Consider the following 15,733-nt stretch of genomic DNA (forward strand, 5'->3'; position numbering starts at 1 on the left):
TTTCTATGTCTTAATTTTGCATTTCTATGTTTTGAAGGAGATGGGCGGGGCTATGGTATTGATCTATTTCTACTAGGCGCGTGAAGCTAAAAGATCACAATGTAGCTTAGTTTTGTGCCGCTTTTGAGCACTTTTGGTAAGAAATACGCAAGCAAATGTGGCAAACAGTGGCATTAAATGTCAATTTCATAAAGATTACAGCAACTAGAATATATCCAGTTTTCAAGCCCGAGAAAATGCTCATGGTGCCTTAAAGTTTGTACTAGATCTAGGGTCAGAACCAAAGGTAGACTGTAAGTTTTATAGTGTCAATAGTCTTATCTGACCCAAGGTAGCATGCATAGTCCAGTGGTTAGCCATCTTGCCTCTGGAACTAGAAGCTGCGAGTTCGATCCCGGCTGTGTCACTCACTCAACATGCACGCTACCGGAAATGGTTGCAGTCCTTAATTAGGACAGGACATTAAGCTGTAGGCTAATGTTCACTGTGCTTGTTGAAAAAAGCTAGGGGAATTTTCCTGGTACAATGAATCTGTAAATACTGTATACATAGTGTCTGTCTTCTCTGTCACGACCAGTGGAAGAATAGCTCTTCAGTGAGTTAAACTGGATAACTTTCCTTTTTTTCCTTTTGCCCAACTAATTTTGTTTTCCTCTGAAATAAAAAACATACCAGGGGAACTGCAGCTGTTTCTTGTACTCGTTTTGTCTTAAATTTAGACACTGAACACTGAAACTTTATGGGCCAAAATTATTTATATTTCTTTGAAAACAGCAATAAAATTGACTTCGCTAAACAGTTGCAAAGCTCTTCAAATTGCAGCTCAGCAATATTTCCCTTGGGGGCTTGGAGAATTCTACCATATTTTCCCATGTCATGTAACTCTACAGCAACTGTGACAAGTGAAATACCTTTTGTGAAAAATCTATGAATGGAAAAGCTTAAAAGAATGTTTTTTACTGGTTTGTATATAATGTGCGTCGATATGTCTTTTTCATTGGGGGACCTTTCAGGCTGGAGACTTGTGGTCTAAGGGTCAGTGTGAGGAGTGTCAGTGTGAGGACAACTATGAGAGGACCTGCTACAAGACAGGATGTAACATCGACTCCAGCTACTGTAAGGAGGGGGAGATGTTCTATGATGACACCGACAACGGAGGATGTTGTGGATGCAGACAGTTTACAAGTGAGTTATACTTTCCTTGTATTTTTTCGTTCTGCAAGATAAATGATTTAGCATTATACTTTCATGTCAATCGGAGAATTGCCTTAAGATTTAGTCTTTTAAACTCATTTGTATTTGTTGTGTACATGTACCTTTCGTACAGGTTTATCCTAACAGCATATGTTAACAATTTAGATAATGTTAGATAACACATCATAAGCTTCAACATATTGCATAATACTTTCTTGTCAAACATGCAAAGAACTGGTAATAATGAACAATGTCATGCAATATGAATGTTCAGAAATCTTTCCTGATTTTTCGATGCCTACTACACTATATCTATAGACAATAAGCCATGTAAGAAGACTTTAATTTATGGAATACATAAGATGTATAATTTTTATCTTAAGGTTTTTAAAGTGATAGGTCAATTTTTAGTTGGTTGCTACAAACAAGACTTACAATATATCAAATACTCTGGGTATTTCTTGTATCTTTTGTCTGATAAAATTTTTGTGTTGCAGCTACTACCACAACCACAGCCTCCAGTACATATGTGACAACAAGACTGCCCCCTTACACAACCCCAGCTATCTGTGAGGTATGGCATATCTTCAAACCATCGCAAAGAACTATTCTTCCATTGGGTAAAATAAGCCAAAGACTTATATTCATTACATTCATTTGATGTGTTGTTACTCTCCAAGCAGAGGTAAGATCCAGGGTATTTTTGACATATTTTCGTGGTATTTTATATATAAGTTTCTACTTTTCCGTTTTTTGTTGGGTCTTCCTCCGATGCTTGAAGAGTAGTGTTGTACTTTCCTAATTTTGAATATAAGTCTGAATATATACGCCAAATAGCAGTTACTCAAGCAACTGGATATGATTTTGAAAAGGGTCAGACGTTTCAGGTAGCATCCACTACTTTCTTCAGTGACACTGGCAAGATTTTTTGATCAGCAGGTTTGGTTAATCCAGTTCCTTGAGTAACAGATTTCTAATCTTCGTCCGTAATCTGAATATTTGGTTCTGAATATAATGCTAGAAGGACTTTTCATGCTCTAATTGCGCTGTACTATAAATGATGATTGTGTAATAAAGATCTGTATTGAACTCTTTCTCTAGGATGGTAGTGAGTGGGTGGCTGATGCTTGTCACTCCTGTCAATGTGTGAACGGCCAGTCTGAATGTTACAAGGCCTGCAACAAGGACAGCTGTGCTGAGGTAACTTACTTAGAAGTTACTCTTACTATCTTTTGCATTAATTGTATTGTTCAAAGTCTATCACTTATTGCAATTGATACTTTCCTTAGGGCTATATCAAGCTATTTTCCTAGTTCTTTCCTCAATACAGTATGTTTATAATGATGACAATTTTGTGTAATCTATCCTTGTTCACAGGGATATAGACTGGTTCAGGAGGAAGGGAAGTGCTGTGAATGTAGAGCAATCAGTAAGTTATGAAAACATCTAATTCATTTCATTTGTATTGCAACATCTATCTGCTAGATTGTATGCTTGGAATGAAGTGCTTTTAGTTGATAGACTATTCTCAGAAGACTTTTATTAATATATCTTATGATAATTCTATTTTATTGTACAGAGCTTAACAACGTTTTAACTTTTGATTACCTACATTATGCATGATTCTCTTTAATAGCAGCAACCACATCAAAGCCATCTCCCTACCCAGCGTACACTACTGCACCCACTGCCACTGAGACTACCAACTCTCCTGCTTCCACTGGGCCTACAGGGTCAACGACCCCCAGCTCTGGAGTCACCACTCCTGTTGGTAAGGACAATTCAAACTTCAGGATGAGACCTCACTGATGTTGCTGATTTAATTTACATTTGTGTTGATTTAATTTACATTTAGTAGCGACCAAAAAAAGTCACTGAGCATCAATCCTAGAATTTTTTAAGCAATATGTTTTTATTCAATGGTCATCAAGTAATTTACATTGTAAGAGGCCACTTGAAGATTATATGAATAGGACTGTAACAGCATCGCTTCTCTATAAGTCAGATATATCATGATTGAGACAAACCCAACTCTCTAAGAATGAGGCCTAGCTGGCCCAGGTCAAAATGATAAAACTGTAGCTGATAGAATGCAATATTTGTGTCTAATGTTTAATGTGAGTTTTTGTAGTGAAACCTATAACAGAGAAGCCTTTTCCCAAATTTTGTGGATTCAGTTCTGGGTGTAGGAATTTTGTAATCCCCTAGCAGCTTCCTTTCAAATTACAAGCAGAATGCAAGCATATATCTCACAGACCAAAGTACATATTATACTGAAGTTAACTCTCTCTCTATCCAATTTAACATCTTTTATTGGATGTGCTTGGATATGGATGGGGGAGCCCCAGGACTCCTCATCAAGTGCAAGTCTTTTTTGTAGCAAGAGTTTTTACAGCTGGATGCCCTTCCTAACGCCAACCCAAACCCTACTGCTGGGCTTAGGACATGGGAAATATGTGTTAAGTGCCTTTCCCAAGGGCACAACGTCTGGGTGCATGTCCGGACATGTCTAGGTACACCCCTGGGGATTGAACCTGGGTCTCATTTGTTCATAGCCGGATGCTCATTTTCCTAAAACGTCTCTTTCTACCCTACAGTGTGTTCAGCCCCCCTGGTGGCTATGCAATGCAGCTGTAACAAGACCTGCAGTATGGTGTATGAGGAGTGTAACAAGGAGAACTGTGAGATGGGCTGCTACTGTCCTGAGGGCACCTACAGGGATGGGTCCAGGTGCATCCCTGAGACGGAGTGCCCGTGTGTCTACCAGGGCAAGACATATGCTGTAAGACATAGATGTCATTCAATATGTAAATGTATCTTAAAAATCTGTATGAAGTGCACTGTCTCATTTATCAAAGATTATATACCAGATTTTATAACATTTCATAATCATAGACTTCTTGGATGGACATACATGTATTGTGTTATTTTTCATTTTAGGAATGTTCATTTGCTTTACCAAGTCTTCACTATAGACATCATATCTTATTCATATTTTTGTTCAGAGCTTTCTATGTATTGTAAACAACAAAAATTACTATTCATTGATGCCCAACATACATGTAGGACACAGAAAGAATGTGGCTTGCTAAAGTGACAGTAACTATTATAATATGCTAAAATATATGCACTTTTTTGATATTACAAACATCATACTGTTAAGTAAGATGAATGTATATCATGTACATGTATGTTGCTATAGATTTATATCCTGAGTAATATTGTTTTTGTTACACTAGTCTGGTGGGAGATGGCTGGCCAATGAGTGCACGTTGTGTATCTGCCATGAGCGTCTAGCCTTCTGCACCAAGAAGTGTGACAAGACATGTGCAGAGGTCAGTTCTTTTAGACTGTTATATTCATAACATCGGTCCCTGCATTGTGGTGTCAATGGCTGAGCAGTTAGGCTAGCAGACATGGGATCAAGAAGTTGGGGTTCGATTACTGGCCCTCCTGGTTAGACCTGTCTTAATTGGAAAGGCACTTTATACAACTTTCCTCATTACTCCACCCAGCTAGCTAAAAATGGGTCCTTGAATTCAGTTTGTGAGGTAAATGTAGTTAGAAGAAGACCAATACTGTGCCCAAAGAAAACAGTGGATTTAACAACCCAATGCTCAGAATATGCTATGGAATGTTTGCTTACTTCTAAGCTAAATTGATATATTATGACACTTTATTGTCTTTTAACAGGATGAAGAGCTGATCAACCCCTCAGGAAGCCAATGCTGCTATTGCCAATCTCGTAAGCAAATCTTATCTGTTTATCAAATACAGTAATTATTGCAGAAAGCCAAAAAAAGTGAAACAAAAATACAGTCTAACATGTACTGGTGGTAACCTCTGCATAAAAACCATCTATAACAATGTCCTTTGGTCAGAAAAAGGTTTCAATGTACCTATATCAAACAAAACTGCATGATTGTTTTTGCTTGGGATTATTTGATATGAATACAATACATGTGTGATAAATCTATTGAAGTTGATCTTTCACTAACACTTACAAACTGTACTTTCCATAGTGCCATCAGAAACCACTGTCACTGCCACAACCCCCATCCCCACCACTCCCACCACATCAGAGGCCGTCACCACGGTTACACCCACTACAGAGATCCCCATCTCTACACCAGAGCCATGCAGTGGCTGTTATGTACAGGGAGACTGTTTGGAGGTACCAATGGTTTAGACACTAACTAAATGAAATATATTTGAACTCTATGGACTAAATTTTCTGACAATGTAATAAAAACATTCAACAAGCATTAGGTGCACTGGATAGTGTCCTTTAATTTGTAGCGTCATTTATGGCATTGCGTTAATCTTATTATATTACTAGTCCCATTTTAAAATATTTCTTTTTCTTATCTCTGTGATGCTTGCTATGTAATTTTGAAAACAGAGCATTGCTCTTTTATGATTGAATGCTACGTTAAGTGACACTGTGTTTGCACCTATTTTACAGCATCATGACTGCTGTAGATTTCAAGACTTATGAATATACACATTCCTGTGTATCCAGACAAAGAAATTATGCTTAGGTCCGATACAAACATTTGTTTCACTTTCTCTTAAAAGGTTGGTAGCGTATTGAGACCTTGGATTTAAAAACATAATGCTGAACAAATATTTCAATGCAAAAACGGAGTCCGACAGAAAGTCTGTAAGTTAGTACACAGAGCATAAGAAAGTTAATGAAGTCAGATTCAAGGAAAAATGGGAATAGGAAATTTCACATGTTAGCAAACAATTCTCAAAGTTGAAAGTGTGTTTTTTCATGTTCTCTGACCAGGTTGGTAGTGTATGGAGGTCTGACCCCTGCACCACCTGTGAGTGTGAGTCCCAGGGTAACACTGAGTGCACCACCATCGAGTGCGCCATCCCGGTGTGCGAGGACGGCATGAAGCTCGTGTACAAACCCGAGCAGTGCTGCCCCGTGTGCGACGAACACTGCCCCGGTCAGTTCCCCTGTAACTACACCGACTGTATCCCACTGTCCTGGGAGTGCGATGGAAAGGCGGATTGCGACAATGGCGCCGATGAGGCGTTCTGCGCGACAGAGATTCCACCAACCCCTGCACCAGGTCTGTGGCATGAACATCCTGACGATACTTGTTTTATGTTCAATTATCAGAGAATAGACAGACATGTCACTGAGTGAAATGCTAAGAAAAACAGAATACAGAAATGAGGGGAGAAAACTGGTTGCCAGGTCTTCAGTGTGGTAACGTTGGGTAACATAAATTCGGGATTTTTCCGATAATGGTTGACTGAAATCAATCTAGCAGAACAATAAACCATCCTTTTTTTCTATTATTCTGTCAGTATCATGTACTATCTTTGCACTAATCATATGTATGGTAGATTTTGTCTCTAGTCGTGCTGACACCATAATATTTCAACTTGAAACTACCGTCCGCCGCACGCACAATGACGGTGCTGTCGGACAGGGGTGAACATTAATTTGGGAGAGAAGATTCGTCTTGAATATCTTACCGCTAATTACATTTTATACAGCAGCTATTCGTTCCATCCTTGGCTTGAGGAGAGTGCTATGGATATAGACCGTGTCCAAGTAAAAAAATTCACGAAAAAACGGCCGTACCGGACACATCAAGCCTCCGGGAACAACCCGTGTGTTGAGTCGGTAGAACGTTACTCAAAGTCGATTCCCACCGTCATGGAAATTTGTACATTACTCGGAGCGCTAGCTGGATGCCGTAGAAACGGTAATACTACTATGTCCATGTGTTTCTGCTTGTGCTAAGAGCAAACTTTGAGGAAAATATCGCCATCAGTCCACTATCACACACAACATTTGGACAAAAAAGTGTTCCTCACAAACGTTTGTCGTCTGCCGAATAGCAGGATTCTGGGTAACGAATATGGCGGCGGGAAAATTCACCGTAGTGCCATAGCCATTGGTTGTAGCAACAAAGAGGCGTTTTGATGATTCACACTTATAATTATATATAGAGTCCAGTTGTAGGTTAGCAAAAGAGATTCTAATAAGTTGTATTGTAAATAATTGTGTTGAGCAGGAAGCGGATGTGACATTTGTCTTATAAACCAGCGAACAACTATGTAGTATAGTTCTCCCACAAAGCCCTCAGACTGTGACAATAAGGGACGGAGAGTTTTTGACGTAGCCAACTTCTAATGCATGGTTATCGAAGCTTTTCAGACAGTGTTCTGAATATGTTAGTCTGTCAAGTTTGCATTTCTAGCGGTATAACTGATGTTGCATCTAGCACATATCCCTAAATACCCCGTTTTCGAAAAATCCCGAATTTAAGTACCCCGCGAATTTATGTTACCCAACGTTACCCCAACAATCAAATAATTATACTAAGTGATAGAAGAAGAAGAAGAAGTACTGTCTTCACAGCAGGGATAGCCCTTTGTTATTGTAGCTATAGCTAGTTGGCCAACCCTGATTGTATGATTGTCTTCACAACCAAAGCAATGAATAGTCATCCTAACATTAATCTGTTGAGGTACGGTATATTAATAGAATTGAGTACAGTCTGTTGTCTTGAATTTATGGTTTTTGGTCAGAACTACTGTTAGCATGGTTCATTCTGACTTAGAATTTGCTCTTTTTGTTTCTTGCTTTTTTCTCTTCACTTGAAGCAATTTGCAAATCATTAGATAAAGAGTCCAACAATCTGAATTGAAATTTATTTGCAGAAAGTCTAGTTTTTACAGTTACTCAGCTCTTGAAATCTATGTGGCACATACAGATTTCTAGTTCTGAAACAAAAAGTTCTGAAACAATGTGGTACATGTACATGTATAGCATATTTTTGCACCATTTTTAAACTTTACTTTCTGTATCTGATTTTCTCAGTGTGCCAGTACCCCTACACTACCTCGGAGTGTAAGCAGTGTCTTGAGAAGGTGTGCCACGACTTGAAGGACACGTGCCAGCCCATGGGGGAGGGGTGCTGTGAGTGCAGCGGGAAGGCTGTCTACAACGGCAGCCAGTGTGTGGACCCTATTGACTGTACCTGTCTGGATGATGAGGGTATTGTCAGAATGGTAAGGCTTAAGAAAAAGATGTTATGTTTCCGTTTATCCGACAGGCCCTAGTGAAACCCTGCCAACTTAGCCTTTTTCTTGGATGGACAGCTAACAGGGTACATAAAATGTTTTATCTGGCATCTGAATGATGAAATTTCAAAACAGAATTGAACAAGGCTTGCAAACTTTCTTGCAGAGTTCCTATATTTCACACTTTCTTAACAGATTAAGGTTTTGACTAGTTGATGTAGGCATCAGTAGTAAACAGTTTTGTAATACCAGTGTACTGGTGATTTCCAGTTTTGCTATGTTAAACTGTATGCATTATGTCACTAAGGCCAAAGTTAAAAAAGGGAATCCTTACCACAAAGTATAGTGTACGTCCTCAAGCAAAGATGACAGGGATTCACAGGAATCTGGTCTACTTTTGTGGAAAATTGTGCTCTGCAAGTCTTCTTTTAAGTTTTTTCCAATCTCCAAAGTTATAACATATTGTTTGCCACTAAACCCATTATGTATGAATCTCTTCCAGCCCAAAGAGACCTGGGTGACCAGCCCTTGTACAGAGTGTGCCTGTTTTGACAACAGAGTGGAGTGTGAGAGTACAGTCGACTGTGCCGCTGTCTACTGTGATGAGGTAAGTCTACTTCTATTCTCGCTTTCTTAGAAAATATGGGAATATAAAATTAAAGTCTTATTCAGCTAATATTGAAGAAACTTGTTTTTTAAGCCTTCTCCTGGTTATAGGTACTGTGTTGTACAAAATGTCAGCACATCAAGTTATTTTACTCTTTTTTTTTGCAGTTTTCTTCAGTTACTATAAAAGGATGTGTTTTGCTGCAAACATTGCCATTTCTAAAATCATTTTCCAGCATGTTCAAACACATTGTATTGTATTCAAACCAGTAATCAACTCTGAATTTGTATTCTGTTGTGCTTGAATCTCGGAATGAAAAATCTGTGATACAACTTAAATGCATTCTTATCACTTTGCTTTTAGGCCACACAAGTGCGCACGAGAATGGCCGGAGAGTGCTGTGACCGCTGTGCTTGTAGAGGGTTTGACTGTGGAGATGGTCAGTGCCTGGCCACTGATGACCAGAAGTGTAACGGTGTCATCGACTGCTCAAACGGGAGTGATGAAGAAGATTGTGAAGGAGGTATGAAAATCGACAGATACTTTCTTATTTATTTATTTCTCTATTGAATTTTCAGACAGCCTATTCAATTCTGGCAAATTGATTTTCAATGGAACCAAAAAAAAACAATAAAAACATCAGTATCACAAAGAAAATAAAATTGTGACAAAATTGTAACATAAGTATAACAGAAGATGGTTTTTATCAGCACTGTTTTTATTGTATCATATGTTATATGTATTATATTGTTCTCTTTCTTTTCACGTTATGTCATACGTGATAATGTATCGACGTGGCTAACTCGATTTAAGAAAGTTTGGATTTTATTGTGCAAGTTTTTGGAAATGTAATGATATTGTGATTATGGGAATTGTATCAAGATTGTATGTGGAAACCCTTTTTGTAATAAGAACGGAATTCCGATTATGTTGTAACATAATCCGCGAGCTTCTTACCGAATAAAATCATCATCAATCATTGTTGAAACACGTAAGCTGTGTTACCAAGAGAAGCCTTCTTGAAATTTGGGGTAAGAGGGTTAAGCTCTATAGTCAATGGATGGTTTACCTAAAATCCATAACTATCATCATATGTAACACAAAACTCAAAGAACAGCACACTTCTGGTAGTTTCTCTTCTCTCTACAATAAATAACAAAGTTTCAGCAGTTATTGCATAAGGCATCTAGAAGTGGTTTTGTAAAACTTGTCTTCAAAAATATTTCAACCCAAATCATAACGGTTACCTTAAGCTTCCTTCTTCAAGAATACGGTAATGCATTTAAGTTTGCGGTTGAAATAAGATGGTAAATGGTCGTACAACAGAACAAGCATTTCTGTGGTGGTTTTAAGTTCTCAATGAAGGGGTTAGCACAAAAATTATGTACATTAAACCATTGCAAACTTAAATGCATTTACAGTACGCTGTAGATATTAAGATTTTCATTCCATCTTTGACTTTATTTTCTTCGTATATCTAGTACAATCAAAGTTATCATTTAGATGTATCTACATCTTAACAATTATGTACTGCAGTTTACACAACTGTAACAGCAACAACATCAGTTTCTAAACTGACAACTGGAAAGCCTGTTGCATCAACCACTAAGCCTTCAGCACCAGGGACAGAGCCTACAACTCCCTACCCCTGTGAGGGCGAGTGGACAGAATGGATGAACTCCTTCTATCCTGATGTCATCTCTGGTGGAGATTTTGAGTCATTTGAGAACCTGAGAGAGAAATATGACTTCTGTGGGCCTGAGATGATCACAAGTAAGTCTGACATTAATGCCTGTTTGTTTGTTTGTTTGTTTGCTTATTTGTATGTTTGTTTCATTTTAGTAATAAGCATAGTAGCAAGGAAAATTGCAGAAGTTTCAATTCAATTCTTCTAATTTAATGATTTTTCAATGATGTTGCAAACTTTTTATTCAGATATAGAGGAAAAATGTTTTCCTTTGACTAATATCTTAGAATTCAGTAAAGACTCTATCAGAATATAGAATCTATATCTATTATAAAATCTATTGATGAAAGCTGTGCTTGCAATGATTTGACAGATATTGAGTGCCGTGTGGACAGTGGTTTGGAGATGGACTACACCAGGACTGGCCAGGATGTGACTTGTGACATCCACCAGGGTCTGGTTTGTGAGAACTCCAAGCAGCGTGGATTCCTGCCTTTCTGCTACGACTACAAGATCAGAGTGTTCTGTGAGTGTGGTGGGGAGACTACAACAACTGAAGGACATACGACTGGAAAGCCTTCTGAGATTACAACTGGCAAGCCATCTGAGATTACTACTCACAAGCCTTCTGAGATTACCACAGGCAAGCCATCTGAGATTACTACAGGCAAGCCTTCAGGAGTTTATACCACAGGTAAGCCTTCTGAGTTGACCACAGGTGAGCCTTCAGGAGTCTACACCACAGGCAAGCCTTCAGGAGTCTACACCACAGACAAGCCATCTGAGATGACCACAGGTGAGCCTTCAGGAGTCTACACCACAGGCAAGCCTTCAGGAGTCTACACCACAGGCAAGCCATCTGAGATGACCACAGGTGAGCCTTCAGGAGTCTACACCACAGGCAAACCTTCAGGAGTCTACACCACAGGCAAGCCATCTGAGATGACCACAGGTGAGCCTTCAGGAGTCTACACCACAGGCAAGCCTTCAGGAGTCTACACCACAGGCAAGCCATCTGAGATGACCACAGGTGAGCCTTCAGGAGTCTACACCACAGGCAAGCCTTCAGGAGTCTACACCACAGGCAAGCCATCTGAGATGACCACAGGTGAGCCTTCAGGAGTCTACACCACAGGCAAACCTTCAGGAGTCTACACCACAGGCAAGCCTTCTGAGATGACCACAGGTGAGCCTTCAGGAGTCTACACCACAGGCAAACCTTCTGAGATGACCACCGGCAAGCCTTCAGGAGTCTACACCACAGGCAAGCCTTCTGAGATGACCACAGGCAAGCCTTCAGGAGTCTACACCACAGGCAAGCCTTCTGAGATGACCACAGGTGAGCCTTCAGGAGTCTACACCACAAGCAAACCTTCTGAGATGACCACAGGCAAGCCTTCAGGAGTCTACACCACAGGCAAGCCTTCTGAGATGACCACAGGTGAGCCTTCAGGAGTCTACACCACAGGCAAACCTTCTGAGATGACCACAGGTGAGCCTTCAGGAGTCTATACCACAGGCAAGCCATCTGAGATGACCACAGGTGAGCCTTCAGAAATCTACACCACAGGAAAGCCTTCAGGAGTCTATACCACAGGAAAACCTTCTGAAGTGACCACAGGCAAGCCTTCAGGAGTCTACACTACAGGCAAGCCTTCTGAGATGACCACAGGGGAGCCTTCAGAAGTTTACACCACTGGCAAGCCTTCTGAGCTGACCATAGGAAAGCTTATCCTCACCACTACTGAACCTTCAGCACCAGGGACAGAGCCTACAACTCCCTACCCCTGTGAGGGCGAGTGGACAGAATGGATGAACTCCTTCTATCCTGATGTCATCTCTGGTGGAGACTTTGAGACTTTGGACAACTTGAGGAAGAAGTATGACTTCTGTGGGCCAGAGATGATCACAAGTAAGTCTCCTCTCATATTTGCATTTCTATTCTGAGTTGGTAAGACTGATACTTGTAGCAATGGCTCTTTGCTGAACCTTTTGAGCTGGGTTATTTTACTTACTGGCTTACAGGTTAACAACATTGTTTGTCACTTTTGCACCAGATTTCTATCTTCTCTTTGGACATTGTTAACAATTTAAACGCAATCTCAACCTTTTCCTAAAACAATTTGATCAGTTAATAGCTTGTTGGTTTTACTTTTAAATGCTGTATCTACGGCCCTTTTCTGTAGACATTGAGTGTCAGGTGGACAGTGGTTTGGAGATGGACTACACCAGGACTGGACAGGATGTGACCTGTGACATCCACCAGGGTCTGGTTTGTGAGAACTCCAAGCAGCGTGGATTCCTGCCTTTCTGTTATGACTACAAAATCAGGGTGTTCTGTGAGTGCGGTGGGGAGACTACAACAACTGAAGGGCTTACCACAGGCAAGCCTTCAGAAACCTACACCACAGGCAAGCCATCTGAAGTCTACACTACAAGCAAGCCTTCAGGAGCCTACACCACAGGTGAGCCTTCAGAAGTCTACACCACTGGTAAGCCTTCTGAGATGACCACAGGCAAGCCATATGAGATTACTACAGGCAAGCCTTCTGGAGTCTACACCACAGGCAAGCCTTCAGAGGAATACACCACTGGCAAGCCATCTGAGATAACCACAGGCAAGCCTTCAGGAGTCTACACCACTGGTAAGCCTTCTGAGATTACCACAGGCAAGCCCTCTGAGATTACCACAGGCAAGCCCTCAGAAGTCTACACCACTGGCAAGCCTTCGGGAGTCTACACCACAGGTGAGCCTTCGGGAGTCTACACCACAGGTGAGCCTTCAGGAGTCTACACCACAGGCAAGCCTTCCGGAGTCTACACCACAGGCAAGCCTTCTGAGGTCACAACTGGAAGTGCAACTGAGTCTGTTACCACTGGTGCTGAAGGGACAACTCCAATGCCTCGTCGAAGTGAGTTAAAGCCTTGCCAATGTTGATATGGCACAATTTTTGATGTGATTTTTGTGTGACCTTCTAGTGGTGTTTTATTCAACTTGTTTTTCAAAAGTGATTAGAATATCCTTTGACAAGTATGATTGAACACATTTCAGCTACTACTTTTTACCTCTTCGGCATTGTTGACGATGATATTGCAAGAATTAGCAAGCCTTAAATAGATATTTTCTAACAACAGATTCAACTTTTTAGCAAGTACGTGGAAAATTAAAAGGGTTTCTAGAGTGACGCATATATTTGTAATGAAAAATAACTTTGTATGGAAAATTAAGACAAGATCTGTTTTATTGTCTAGTAACATGTTAACGTTACATGTAATACACTACTGTCAATTATGCTGTAATATAAAAATATAAACATCACCGTTCCAGCCTGTTCATGGGAGTGTGAGTGCCTGGTGGGTTGTGATGGGAACGTTGCCGCGGAGTGTCCACGTATTGCTGGCTGTAACTACTGCGCCTGCCCCGACCCCGCAATGGAGAAAGTCGGAGGAAGGTGTGTCATCAGGCCATCGTACGAGGAGTGCGTACTGACAACGACAAGGGGACCAGAAGGTAGACACATTTTGTAGAAAAATTTTTGATCTGAGTTTTGTTTTTATTAGAATTCTAACATTGCAATACATGTAGGACACAGGTAGCTGTTGCCGGTGTCGTGACCCACACATAATATACCCATTTTTACACTTTGGTTGAGTGAAGAACATTGTGTAAAGGGCACAAGATTGGTGGCATCAGGGGATTCCAACCTGGGGCCGCTGGGTTCTTGGCCGAAAACCCTGCCGTTAAGCCACCCAACCTCACAAAATATGCTAAGAAATTGCACAATGTAACATCAGCACAGTTTTTTGTGTGACTATGATTATATGAAGAAACTATTTCCCATGAGGCTAGATTGGAATTTATCCTCAAAATGCCTTTTTTGTGCGGTCAACTTTCCAATGTAATTTTGTTTCACTTCATGGACTATTCTGAAGATATGATTTTAGACTTCAACATTTTGTCGAACTGCATTTTTCTATTTTCCAATGTGATTTTATCACTCTGTTTTTCCTTTTTTAAGCAGCCCTCCACTTTCCTTCCTACTTCATTCTTATTGAATCAGACATATGGACAAGCCTCCTACAAATTTTCTATTGTTTTTAGTTTGCAACATTAATCTTTCAACATTAATTTTTCTAACAGAAGTTACATTATTTTTTCTTATCAAAGGAACAACAAGAGGTCCAAATGAGAAGTACACCACTGGTCCATACATGCCTGGACACACCACTGGTCCATATGTGCCTGGACACACCACCGGTCCATATGTGCCTGGACACACCACCGGTCCATATGTACCTGGACACACCACAGGTCCATATGTGCCTGGACACACCACAGGTCCATATGTGCCTGGACACACCACTGGTCCATATGTGCCTGGACACACCACCGGTCCATATGTACCTGGACACACCACTGGTCCATATGTGCCTGGACACACCACTGGTCCATACGTGCCTGGACACACCACAGGCCCATACGTTCCTGGACACACCACAGGGCCATATGTGCCAGGACACACCACTGGAAAACCTGGTACCACTGGTCCATACGTGCCTGGACACACCACAGGTCCATATATGCCTGAGCACACCACTGGAAAACCTGGCACCACTGGTCCATATATGCCTGCGCACACCACTGGAAAACCACTTGAAACCACTACTCCCTACAGGAAACGCGGTCAGTACCAATGGAAATAACTATTAGTTCTTTACATGTAACTAGATACGAAATCTAAATTCAAGTGTAAGATAAAATATGTACTTGTAAATAGTCTACAATATACACTGAACATTGGAAACACAAAGCTATATTCTTCTAAAATCGCTGACTTACTGAAGTTTGTATCTGTACAAACTATGTATATGTAACAAGCATCTGGTAACTTGACTATTTTGACAATATGTTTTATAATGTTAAACGTAACAAAATAAGCCTGTATAGCCCAAACATTAACCATAGTTAAAATACTATCCATGCTTTACAATGAACTGGTTTTGGCCAGCCACCAATGCAAGCAAAACAATGTTTTTCAGCTATGTTTGATTTTTCTTTGTTCTATTTCAAAATGATTGTCTATGTCCTGGGTGCTGAAGATTCAGTGGCTATAATATTTTTCCCCTTTTATTTTTTCAGAATGCTCTCCCAAGTGTGACTGTAAGATTGGTTGTGATGGAAGTGTAGCCCA

This window comes from Branchiostoma lanceolatum, chromosome 13 (genome assembly GCF_035083965.1).
Source record: "Branchiostoma lanceolatum isolate klBraLanc5 chromosome 13, klBraLanc5.hap2, whole genome shotgun sequence".
Taxonomy (NCBI): Eukaryota; Metazoa; Chordata; class Leptocardii; order Amphioxiformes; family Branchiostomatidae; genus Branchiostoma; species Branchiostoma lanceolatum.